Source organism: Pseudorca crassidens, chromosome 10 (assembly GCF_039906515.1).
Source record: "Pseudorca crassidens isolate mPseCra1 chromosome 10, mPseCra1.hap1, whole genome shotgun sequence".
NCBI lineage: Eukaryota > Metazoa > Chordata > Mammalia > Artiodactyla > Delphinidae > Pseudorca > Pseudorca crassidens.
This window is the reverse complement of record NC_090305.1, coordinates 50,098,313-50,110,963: the sequence shown is the minus strand read 5'-3', so window position 1 is coordinate 50,110,963 and position 12,651 is coordinate 50,098,313. Positions and strand designations below refer to the sequence as shown.

The following is a 12,651-nucleotide window of genomic DNA, read 5'->3' as shown; positions in this document are numbered from 1 at the left end:
CCCTGGATTCTTCCTGGAATCTTGGGTTTCCTTCCAGGGTCCTCCATGCCCTGGGTACCTCCTGGACCCCTTCCAGGAGTCCCACAGAGCTCAGCTTGAGAACCAGCACTCTAGGCCAAGGGTTCCACTGTACAAGAAGTTTGAGATGGACCTAGGAGCAGCTTCACAACTCCTTGAGTCTGTGTGCTTCGGCCTCCTTGCCTCCTCTCCAGCCCCCACCATGTCCATCAGGGTGACCCGGAAGTCCTACAAGGTGTCCACCTCTGGCCCCCGGTCCTTCAGCAGCCACTCGTACACCAGTGGGCCGGGCGCCCGCATCAGCTCCTCGGCCTTCTCCTGGGTGGGCAGCAGCAGCAGCTTCCGGGGTGGCCTGGGCAGCAGCATGAGTCTGGCTGCAGGTTACAGTGGGGCCCGCCCCGGGTCTGGGGGGCATCACACCTGTCATGGTGAACCAGAGCCTGCTGAGCCCCCTCAAGCTGGAAGTGGACCCCAACATCCAGGTCGTGCGCACCCAGGAGAAGGAGCAGATCAAGACCCTGAACAACAAGTTCGCCTCCTTCATCAACAAGATACGGCACCTGGAGCAGCAGAACAAGATTTTGGAGACCAAATGGAACCTCCTGCAGCAACAGAAGACAGCCCGGAGCAACATAGACAACATGTTTGAGAGCTACATCAACAACCTCCGGCAGCAGCTGAAAACCCTGGCCCAGGAGAAGCTGAAGCTGGAAGTGGAGCTTGGCAACATGCAGGGGCTGGTGGAGGACTTCAAGACCAAGTATGAGGAAGAGATCCAAAAGCACACAGACATGGAGAATGAATTTGTCATCATCAAGAAGGATGTGGATGAAGCTTACATGAACAAGGTAGAGCTGGAGTCCCGCCTGGAAGGGCTGACTGACGAGATCAACTTCTACAGGCAACTGTATGAAGAGGAGATCCGTGAGATGCAGTTGCAGATTTTTGATACCTCCGTGGTCCTGTCCATGGACAACAGCCGCTCTCTGGACCTGGATGGCATCATCGCCGAGGTCAAGGCCCAGTATGAGGAGATCGCCAACCGCAGCCGAGCTGAGGCTGAGACCATGTACCAGATCAAGTACGAGGAGCTGCAGACCTTGGCTGGGAAGCACGGGGATGACCTCCATCGCACGAAGACGGAGATTTCCGAGATGAACCAGAACATCAACTGACTCCAGGCTGAGATCGAGGACCTCAAAGGCCAGAGGGCTTCCCTGGAGGCCGCCATTGCTGATGCCGAGCAGCGTGGGGAGCTGGCCATCAAGGATGCTCAGGCCAAGCTGGCCGAGCTGGAGGCCGCTCTGAGAACCGCCAAGCAGGACGTGGCGCGGCAGCTGCGCAAATACCAGGAGCTGATGAACGTCAAGCTGGCCCTGGACGTGGAGATCGCCACCTACCGCAAGCTGCTGGAGGGCGAGGAGAGCCGGCTGGAGTCTGGATGCAGAACATGAGCATCCACACCAAGACCACCAGCGGGTACTCAGGTGGGCTGACCTCAGCCTATGGGACCCCTGGCTTCAACTATGGCCTGAGCTCCTACCAGTCCAGCTTGGGCTCTGGAGGGGGCTCTGGCTCCTTCAGCCGTACCAGTTCCTGGCTGTGGTTGTCAAGAAGATTGAGACCCATGATAGGAAGCTGGTGTTCGAGTCCTCTGACATCCTGCCTAAGTGAAAGGCTCCTGCGATCCCTCCCAGCCTCCCCGCTCACTTGCTCCTGCAAGAAGGAGTTGTGCAGGGGAGTGTTGGAACCAAAGACCTGAGGCTCAGTCCCGTCCTTAGCCCACCCCTGGGGGAGTCAACTGCCTGGGGCTCCCTCTCTTGCCCACGACCCCAACTAAAAGCCAATCCAAGTGTCTTTTTCAGAATAAAGCTTCAGCTGGCTCTGCCAACACACACACACACACACACAAGAAGTTTGAGATGTACAGGGCTGGTTCCGATGGCGGCCTCAGCCTGGGTGGGCTCCCGCAGTGGAGGAGGCAACAGCTTGGCCACCCAGTTGTGCAGCTGGAATACTGGCCGGGTGGCACCACCTCACACTTGTAGCTGGAACCTTGGGTATCCAGGCTGCTTGTGAAGGCAAACATGTCTTTCCGGCTCTCCTCCTCAGCACAAGGTTAAAGAACAAGCACCCTTTCTTTAAGGCTCTGTTGGGGAGAATGGGTCGGCAGAGCAGAGGCTGTAGACGGAGTGCTGCAGACCATGTGGGAGGACTGGTTCTCCCAGGACTGGCTCTCAGTCTCTGCTGGGTGGGGCTGAGGACCCTCCAGGCTGAAAGGGGAGCAGGAGCCCCCTCCCCAGGTCTGAAGGCCAGGCTGGAGAGCCAGGCACATGCCCCTCCCTCCACCACCACCAGTCTGAACTCCTGCTGTCCATCTCGTGTTTGGTCCACGCACCAACGTTCTGATCCTCTCCTGGGAGGCGCTGAGAGCACTGGTTTTGCAGCTGTTGAACAGCTCCAATTTCAGCAGTGACGTTTCCCCAACAGGTCCAAGCAGATGACCCCCTTCTGGTCAGCTGACCCTTGGCCTTCGTGCCTGGAGCTCAGGGGCTGGGGGGAGAGGAGAGGCAAACTGCTGGGGCTTGGGGCCGGCTCCTGGAGAGATGGAGGACACTTGGTCAGCGGAGCCCATCTAGCCCTCCTCCCAGCTGTGTCTACCTGCACTGGGCTCCCAGCATCTGCTTCTCTGACCCCTCAGGGGTGTACTGCCTGTGATGGCACAGGGACCCCTCCTTCTCCTCTCCCTCTCCTCCCCCTCCTCCTCCCTCTCCTCTCCTTATTCTCCTCTTTTCCCCCTCTCCTTCCCCTCCTCCTCCCCCTCCCCTCCCCCTGTCTCCCCTCTCCTCCTTCCCCCTCCCCCTCCACCTCCTCCTCCTCCCCTCCTCCTCCTTCTTCCCCTCCCCACCACCTCTTCCTAATCCTCCCTACAGCTGGAAGTGGTGCACAGTTGTTGGACACCCCAGATGTTTAACTTCCATATTTGCCTGGTGACTGGTGTGTGGTCAGCACTGAATCAATGATGGCTTTATTGGTTGACTGAATGACTGACTGAATGAAGGAATGTGACTGAATGAAGGAATGAATACTTCACTTCAGGCTTTTTACTCCCCTTCCATATAGTTATGGATTTTCTAGATATCTCTGAATCAAATCTTGACAGTAGTCCCTGGATGGCTTCTTTGGGTATTTCTACCTTGACCTTTAATGAGTCCAAACAGCAGTGGGAAAGCAAGGGTTCTGAAAAGCAATGATGGCTCAGGGGCCCAGGTTTCTCTCCACAAATGCCAAGCACTGCTAGCAGAAAGTACAATTACCTTTAAAAAACCAATGAGCAATTGATTTTTCGATTCAGTAAATTATAGAACAAATTCAGTAAATTATAAACCAAAGACAACACTAATTAACACCAAAGAAGATTAAACATGCATTCACATTTTCCACTAACATTAATAAATTTGTTGGGTTCCTGGCACTCCCCAGCGCTGGAAACCATGCCCCCTCATCTGCAGGCAAAATGCCTTTCAGTGGGCGTCTACAGTTGACTGAGATAATGAATCTCTGTCCAAGTTACTCCCAATTTTATTAATAGATTATTTTATAGACTAATGCAATTATAAATTAGCTATTCAATGGCACACAATGGGATTCATGAACAAATCTGGTTAAATGCTTTTCTTGATTGCACTGTGTGCATAGCATCTTTAAATCAAGGATTCAGTTCTTAATTCACACCAACAATTAATGTTTGCACACGGTGTATTAATCATTTCAGTTTGAGGGGAGAAGTCCCAGTTGTTTATTTGTAGGGATGTATTAGTATTTGCCTGCATCTCGAATTACTAATCTGAAATTTCTGGGGAAAGGGAAAGAAAGGTGTTTTTTTTTTTTCTAATTTGTGTTTTTAAATATAAAAGTACTCTCTTAAGTTAATGATATAGTAAAGGTAAAAAAACAAGCACGTTCAAAAATGTGAATTTGTAATGTCATTTTTGTTCATCATCTAGAACATTCTGGGAGAAAGTATCCTAAAATTTTGACTATGGAAATTTCCAGACTATAAGCTTCCTGATGACATTTTATTTATTTCATTTTACTTTCCTTTTTATGGATACTTTCCTCCAGAAAATGCCTATAATTTGAATAATGATATATAGCACATATACACTAAAATATACCGTAAACTTTAAAGCATTATATAGTTTCTAACAGTCCTGATATTCAGTAAAGCCTTGCATAAATGGACTGTAAAAATCTATCCCAGAATGGAATGTTGACTATGACAAATGAATTTAGCTGTATTACAGATGTGTGATGTAACCTCACTGAAGGGGGAGGGGGGATGAAGCTGACCTAAATAACTTCTGAAAATGGTACTTTGGGTAGTGTTAGACTGAAGACAGAAAGAACTCTACATAACACCTTATTCTGTTACTGAATCCAAGCTCACTCTGCTCGCCGCATGACAGGCCAATAAAATGGAGACTAGGTGTTGAGGCAAGGAATATGACTTTATTCAGAAAGCTGGCAGACCAAGAAGATGGCAGTCCAAAAAGATGGCAGACAAAAGTCTCCAAAAAAACGATCTTATATATGTACCCTGGAATGGCCCGCCTCAGGGAAGGGATGTGTTAATTTCTTCTTTCTTGCAGCCATCCACAGGTGGGCGGGGTCAGGATGTTTCCCTGAACAAAGGCACTTTGGTTTAACATTCAGGCAGAGGCGAAGGGTTCCCCAAGGCAGGCCATTATGTATAGACAGTATCCTTTTAGTGAACAAAAGCAACAGGAAGCAAAGGTTAAAGTAAAAGAAACAGATCCAACATGTAGTCAGATTTGGCTCTTCCCTGTTACATGCTAACAGGGCCTAGATGAAATGATGCCCAGCAGCAGTGACTACCACCAGCATCTAGACCTCAGTTTCTAAAGACCCTTCTCCAGTAAAGAGAACCTGGGCTGCTCAGAGAAAGGGCTGGGACAGGGAAAATTAGCTTGGAGCATTTTATAGTTCCAGAAATTAAGAAGTTCCCCCCAAAACACGTATTGAGCATGTCAAAAGGACATAGGTGCCAAACTTCAACAGCTCCCAATGGCCAAACTGGACAATCTGACCAAGAAAGTAAGTAACAGTAATATTGCATGATGACCCAAGGAATAAATGAAACATCCCTGAGTACATACTAATATAAGTAAATGATTGAATAAGTAAGTAAATGGGAGAGAAGGGACAGATCTTCTATGCAGAAGAATTTCAGTTAATAAATGTAGACTCTCCATTCCAGAAAGTGGAACTTAATCCTCTTCCCTTGAGTGCAGGCTGGATTTGTGAATCCCGTGAATCCCGTGAATAAAGCATGCAAAGGAGAAGATAGTAAAACCCAGCAAGACCCTGTGGGCCTCCTGAGCACAAAAGCCTTTCTGTGTCCCCTATTTCTTGATTACAGGAATAGGCTTCATTTGGCCTCCATGACCTTCCCTGAGTTCCAATGGACAGATTCAAACAGTTGCTAATCAGGGAAGGGAGAGGATACAGAGACCAGGGAGGAGTGGCTGAGAAACAATAGTGCAGCCTTGGGGCAGGGTGCGGGTCCCCCCTCAAGGGATACACATAACAATATCTTTGAGCTATTTTGCAGATACTGAAACCCCCACCAGGTGGGAGAAGTTAACTGTATGCTGCCCACAAGCACGTAGACCCCAGACCAGCTGGAAACAGAAGGTTGATGATGCTGACTCCCGATTACCTCACCACCAGCCAATCAGAAGAATGTCCGTGAGCTGATCACACTTTCTTTGAACCGTTACTATAAAACTCTTCACCAGTCCCTCCAGGTTGGGACACAGAGTTTGGAGGGCATTAGCCCACTGTGGCCCCCTTTGCCTGGCAAAGCAATAAAGCTATTCTTTTCACCTTCACCCAGAACTCTGTCTCTAAGATTTAATTCAGTGTTGGGGTACAGAGGCCAGTTTCGGCATCAATAGTAACACAGCAGAGAGAAAACCTAGCACACACTACCTTAACCATGTGATCAAGGTTAATATCACCAGTGACAGGTGGTGTTGACGTCACACCCTCCCTAATACAAAGGGTACTTTACTTCTCTGTTTTTTTCCCCAAAACTCAGTTCCCCTGTCTCATGATGAATTAATGCATCAGACAAACCCATATTGTGGGACATTCTACAAAACACCTGACTAGTCCTCTTCAAAACTGTCAGTTATGAAAATCAAGGAAATGTTGAGAAACTCATGAATTGAGGAGACTTAAGGAGACAGGACAACTAAATGCAACAGGGAATCCTGAATTGGATCTTGGACTAGAAAAAGAGTAAATAGTGTAAAAACTGGTAAAATTGGAAAAAAGTTTGTAGCTGAGTTAATAGTGTTGTACCAATTTACTTTCTTTTTTTGATAAATGTATAGTGGTTATGTAAGATGTTAACACTAGAAGAAGGTGGGTGAGGATATACTTGGATTTTCTGTATTATTTCCTCAAATTTTCTGTACCTAAAATTACTCTAAAAGTTTTTTAATTAATTTTTTTTTAAAACTTCAAGTCTATCCTAGTATTTTATAGAAGTGGTGTTCTAAGTTTTCCTGCTTATTTCAAAAATGGCCTGTTAATAATCATTATCTTGTGGTTTAATAGTTAGCAGCAACAGAATCAGACTGCCTGGGTTTGAATCCCCCTTATTATTTTTGACCTCAGACAAGTCGTTTAACTTCTCAGTGCCTCAGTTTCTTCATCTGTAAAATGGGAATAATAATGTATCATAGGGATGATGTCAGGATTAAGTAAGAAAATACACAAAAACTATTTTTGTATTTGATAAATGTTAAGTAACAGTGGTAGTAGAGATCTTCTAAAATGTCCCAGAAATAACCTGAAAAACTCAGTTTCCCTCCTTCCTAAATTCTTTTTGTCATGAGTCAGAAAATGGGCCAAAAGGTCAAAAATGGATAAAAAATTGGTGAAATGAACTATGATTATTTTTCCCAGTGAACATTCCAGAAGGAGAGTTAATTTAAATAAAGCAAACATTCATTTCACTCTTTTCTCTGCTTCATAGTTTAAGCTCATTTTTCTCTTGAATGTTATCAAAAAGTTTCCTAAGTTGTCCATTTCTTCCATTTTTTTTTCTATATTTTTTTCTGTGCCAGAAGGGCCTAAATACCAGAAAGTCACCTGTAAAATGCCTTGCCCAACTGGAGGCAAGAAATAGGACTTATTATGAGTAAGCAATTATATTTTTCTAATATCCCTAGTATTGCAAAACTCTGGAGTGTTCCTGCAAGTCCAAGTACATTACCCTTGGATGCTTTACCTTTGGGCCCCATTAGTCATGATCATTACTAAGCAGAGTTGAGATTTCATTTTTTAAAAAACCACATTTGCTGGCATCTGATTGAAAGAAACACTTCTGGAAAAAATCCTGACTCATGTATCTCATTGGCAACAAAAGAAGAGAGGTTTTAGAGAATTTCCTTAATACAGGACAGTGGTTCTCCAATTTAGCCTCCATCAGCATCACCTGGAGGGCTGCAAAAGCACAGACTGCCAGGCCCACCTCACAGTTAAACATCAGGAGGTCTTGGGCAGGAACTGAGAATTGCATTTCTTCTTTTCTTTCCTTCTTTCCTTCTTTTCTTCTTTCCTTTCTTCCTTTCTTTCTTTTTAAAATTTTTATTGGAGAATAGTTGATTTACAATGTTGTGTTAGTTTCAGGTGTACAGCAAGGTGATTCAGTTATACATATACATATATCCATTCTTTTTCAGATTCTTTTCCCTTATAGGTTATTACAGGATACTGAGTAGAGTTCCCTGTGCTCTACAGTAGGTCCTTGTTGGTTATCTATTTTATATATAGTAGTGTGTATATATCAATCCCAATCTCTTAATTTATCACTTCCCCCTATGTTTCCCTTTGGTAACCATAAGTTTGTTTTCTATGTGTGAGAGTCTATTTCTGTTTTGTAAATAAGTCAATTTTTATCATTTTTTTGATTCCACATGTGACATCATATGATATTTGTCTTTCTCTGACTTACTTCACTTAGTATGATCATCTCTATGTCCATCCATGTTGCTACAAATGGCATTATTTTGTTCTTTTTTAAAAAAATTAATTAATTTATTTACTTTTGGGTCTTCGTTGCTGCGCACAGGCTTTCTCTAGTTGCAGTGAGCAGGGACTACTCTTCATTGCGGTGTGCAGCCTTCTTATTGCGATGGCGTCTCTTGTTGCAGAGTATGGGCTGTAGGCGCATGGGCTTCAGTAGTTGTGGCTCACGGGCTTAGTTGCTCCACAGCATGTGGGATCTTCCCAGACCAGGGATCGAACCCATGTCCCCTGCATTGGCAGGCGGATTCTTAACCACTGCACCACCAGGGAAGCCCTGTTTTGTTCTTTTTTTAAGGTTGAGTAATATTACATTGTATATATATGTACCACATCTTCTTTATCCATTTATCTGTCAATGGATATTAGGTAGCTTCCATGTCTTGACTATTGTGAATAGTGCTGCTATGAACATTGGGGTGTGAGAATTACGTTTCTAATAAACTCCCAGGTGATGCTGATGCTTCTGGTCTGACCAGACTTTGGGAACCACTGGGTTAAAAGAACTAATGTGTTTTAGGACTTATTTTGTCTAATGTGGGAATGCAACTAAAACCAAGGGATGAAAAAGGGATGAATTCAGCCCCAAGGATGAGCCCCAAGGGTGGAATAACCCACCATTGTTTTCTGCAGTGCTCTGAACAGTGATGCAGTCTTTTATTTTACCTCAAGGATTCCTCTGCAAAAGATGTCATTTGGCTGCTTATTGTGTGGGGTAGACTAGGTTTCTCAAACTTTTTCTCTGTGAACAGAAATGCCCAGGGTTGTGTCTCTAGTTCAGCGGTTTTCAAATTTCATTGTGTATGAGAATCACTCAGTGAGTTTATGTACAAAGCACATTACTGAGTCCCACCTGAGAAACTTTGATTTATTACATAATAATAATAGCAAGTATTTATTATACATTTACTATGGGTCAGGCACTATTATAAGCACTTTACTTATACGAACTCAGTTAATCTTCACAACAAACATATGAGGTAGCTACTATCGTTATTCCACTTCTACAGATGAGGAAACTGATAGTCAGAGTGGTTAATAACTATTTAGCTAGTTAGTGGTGGAGCCTGGCTGTGCACCCAGGCCTTTGACTCCAGAGTTTCTTACCCACCATGACTCTATTGATGCTCATCTGGGGTAAGACCCCTAATCTGAGTTCCCCAAAAATAGACGCTGAAATAAACATATAGATGTAAGTGGTTTATTAGGGTGATGGGGAAGCACAAACAAGAGAGCAAGAAAGTGAGGCAGAGAAGTGTGTCTTCACGAGCAGGTCACTGCCACAGACAATCCGGGCTCAGTTCTACTGGGACCCTCCAAGGAACCTTGAAGAACATGGCTTAGAATTGCCCTACCAAAGACTGGTGAAACTGGGGTATTTACTCCGAACCCTCTGCTTTATTGGTTAAGAGTGGTCTTGCTGGGCATATATTTGCTAGTGCTTAGATGTTCCTTTGAAGCCAGGAAAGCCCCGAGGCAGAAGAGTGGAGAGATTAATACAAGGAACCCTCAATCATAGCTGCAGGCAAACTCTGAGGTGGGTCATAGGGATTTGGGACAGAGCTAGGATAGGAATTGATATTTTACTACGCCATTGCAGGTGGTCTGGAGAATACACTTTGAGAAACACTTTTTTTTTTAAAATTTGAGGACAACCTTGTGCTGCCCCGAGGTGGTGGCTCAGGCCATGACAACAGGGTCCTAAATGATATGAAACTGGACAATTGCCCTCTTCTTTTTTCATGCTCAGACCCTGAAACTGTACCCTGAGAAGTAAGTCAAACCAGATCAGTAATTCATTATGATCCCGCAGTTGAGTCCGGCCCTCTGTCCTAGAGTTGTTACTGACCAGGGTTCTTGGCCTCCTTAATCAATAGAAATTGATCAGAGGCCAGATAAGAAATTCAGGCAAGGCTTTATTGGAGCCCCTGCTGCAACAGGGGGAAGTGAGAACAAGTTCGGGTTCCCTTGCTCACACCCCAAGGGGAGCAAGCAGGTTCCTTACATGGGATGAGGTTAGGGGTGTGTCCAGGGGCTGGGCCAAAGGAGTGGCTTAGGTGGTTTGCCACCCTTTAGGTGGTGTTGTGTGCAGGGGGCATGCGCAGTACCCTGCTGCTGCTCCCGCCACCCTGCTCCCGGCTCTTCAGAATGGCAGTTGGGCTTTTTGGTCTTTTTGTATGTTGTTGTCCATAATTTGCCCCAACTGTGAATGCATGCGGTTATTTTTAGTCCCTTATAGTTTCTTTGTATTTTGTTGCTCAAGGAGACATTTGTCCAGGCACAAGCTCTGCAGCAAAGGGTCCCAGGTCCCAGGTCTCAGAGTGACACATCATGTAACGAGTGAAGGACAGCTGGGTCTAACTGACCACAGGAAAGTTAAAGTTCTCTGGATAGACGAGGAAAGGGGAGAGTTTCTGTGTCCATATTCCCTTTTTGTCTAAACTTTGAACTTCAAATCAGTTAAAAAAATTTGTCACTGACTCTCTTATACCCCCTTTAATAAAATTAAACAGAACCCAGGACCCAAATCATGGGGAGGATAGGGAATGAAGCTTCAGAGACATCTACAAGTAATGTACTTAACTCTGTCACCCACGGTACTGACTGAGTCCTGGAGAAACTACACAACATTAAAGAGTGGTGAGAAAGAACAAAGGACAGAAGTGTCAGCACTGAAAAGGGGACCTAGCAAAGCTTCCAATTCAGGGACTACAAACTCAGAGGCCATCATGGACCAGGTGGGCATGATGGCTGGTTACACAATAGAGTGTGGTGGGGCCTGTGGCAAACTGGGAAATGCACACTGTTTCTAATTTTCAAAAATACTGGGATGGCCAAAATCAAAAGCAAAGCAAAACAAAACAAAATACATTGGGGCTTATGTTTGTCTGCAGAATACTAATACGTGGATATTCAAACTAATCTGTTCCCCTTTAGCTGAGAGAAGAGTTTCCTGAGGTCACTCAGGGACTTATATTCAGCTGGTACATGCTGATAAGGCCATACTTGTTCTGACTGGTCAGGGCCTAGCTACACAAATCCTTAAATATTTGACTATAACCTCTGAGTTCACACAACCAGCAGACCAAAGAACTGAAAACACCCCCATACCCTCTTCTGTACTCTGCCCTTAAAAACTTACATTTTGCATGCAAAATATGGAAAAATAAATGCATGTGAAATTTTAAAAAAACAATAAGAAAGGCATAGATAAATGCATTTATCTGTGTAAAATAGGATAATTTTCCAGATGCAAGGGATTTTAACTTGTATTAAAAATTCATTGGAGGGGCAAATCCATCAGCAGGATACCATGAATGATCTAAACACTTGTTCATCTTCCTTTTGTTGACAATTACATTCTCAATAGAGTACCGGTACGTGTGTCCTCTTCATGGATACATCAAAACACATTGAAAAAAACCCTAATTTTTTTTAATGTATGTTTTTAAATACAAAGTATTGCTGTGTTCTTCTCAAAGAGCTTCAGTAAAAATCCCCAAGATCTGGCAACAGTTAACAGTTAAACAAACCAATATGTTGTATGACCAGGATGTCAGATGGAGGAGGTGAGGATGCTTTCTGTTTCATTCACCTCCGTATCCCCAGAATCTAGAATTGTGCCTGTCACAGACACTCAGCATGTCATCGTGGCTCTCATCTGCCAATTGGTGGTGGATGTCAGCTCCCTGGAGGATTAAATTCTGAAATATTTCAAAACCAACTTCTGTTATGCAGAGATCCTGTACCTCCAATTGCTGAGTTGTGAAAGAAGTAGAGAGGGAATGAGAAAGTACAAGGGACCATCTAGAAAGGTCTTAGTAAATAGCAGAGGTCAATGGCAGAGTTGGAAGGGATAGGGGCTAGGGGTTGAGATGAGGGAGAATGAAAGATGTGGGCAGTGATTCAGGGTGGAAAGGCGAGAGAGTAGGGGGCAAGGGGATTTCCTCACGTGAGCAGGCAGCACAAGGCGTGTGTGTGGGAGGGTGGATAAGACTGAGGGTTGAGGAGAGGAGTCATTGGCAGGGTCTAGAAAGCCCTGGAGCTCCAGGTACCGCTGCACTTTGTTAATCTATGTTGCTCTGTATATGGAGGATGCAGAGCATTGCCTGGATAATGCATAATTAAACTTAAAAACACCTGATAAGGAGATACTGCACTACACCCAGGAACAGCCAGAGAGAAAGACAACTGGATGGAGGGCTGGCCTTCTGGACCAAGAGGCCACTGCCCTGGGCATGAGCGGCGCCCACCCTGACCTTCAGCACCACGTGAGCGGAGCTCTTCCAATCTCCCTACAAAGATGCCCTGGGGGAGGTCTGTTCCCCGGAACACAGGATCCTGAATGACTGTGTACGTTGTCGTTCTTTTCAGTAAATATGCTCCTGGAGCCCACAGAAGTTAGATTGGGCGTTACCTTTAAAGAAAAAAAAAAAAACTATACCATAAAATACTCTGTGAAATTTTGTATCAGATTAATTAGGCAAAGGAAATCAGGATCTTATGGAAGGC

General features: G+C 45.0%; 1 pseudogene; it reads left to right on the top strand.

Annotated features, from left to right (window-relative positions):
- Window positions 1-220: 220 nt before the first annotated feature.
- Window positions 221-1,841, top strand: LOC137233067 (keratin, type II cytoskeletal 8 pseudogene; annotated as a pseudogene).
- The last annotated feature ends 10,810 nt before the right edge of the window (window positions 1,842-12,651 follow it).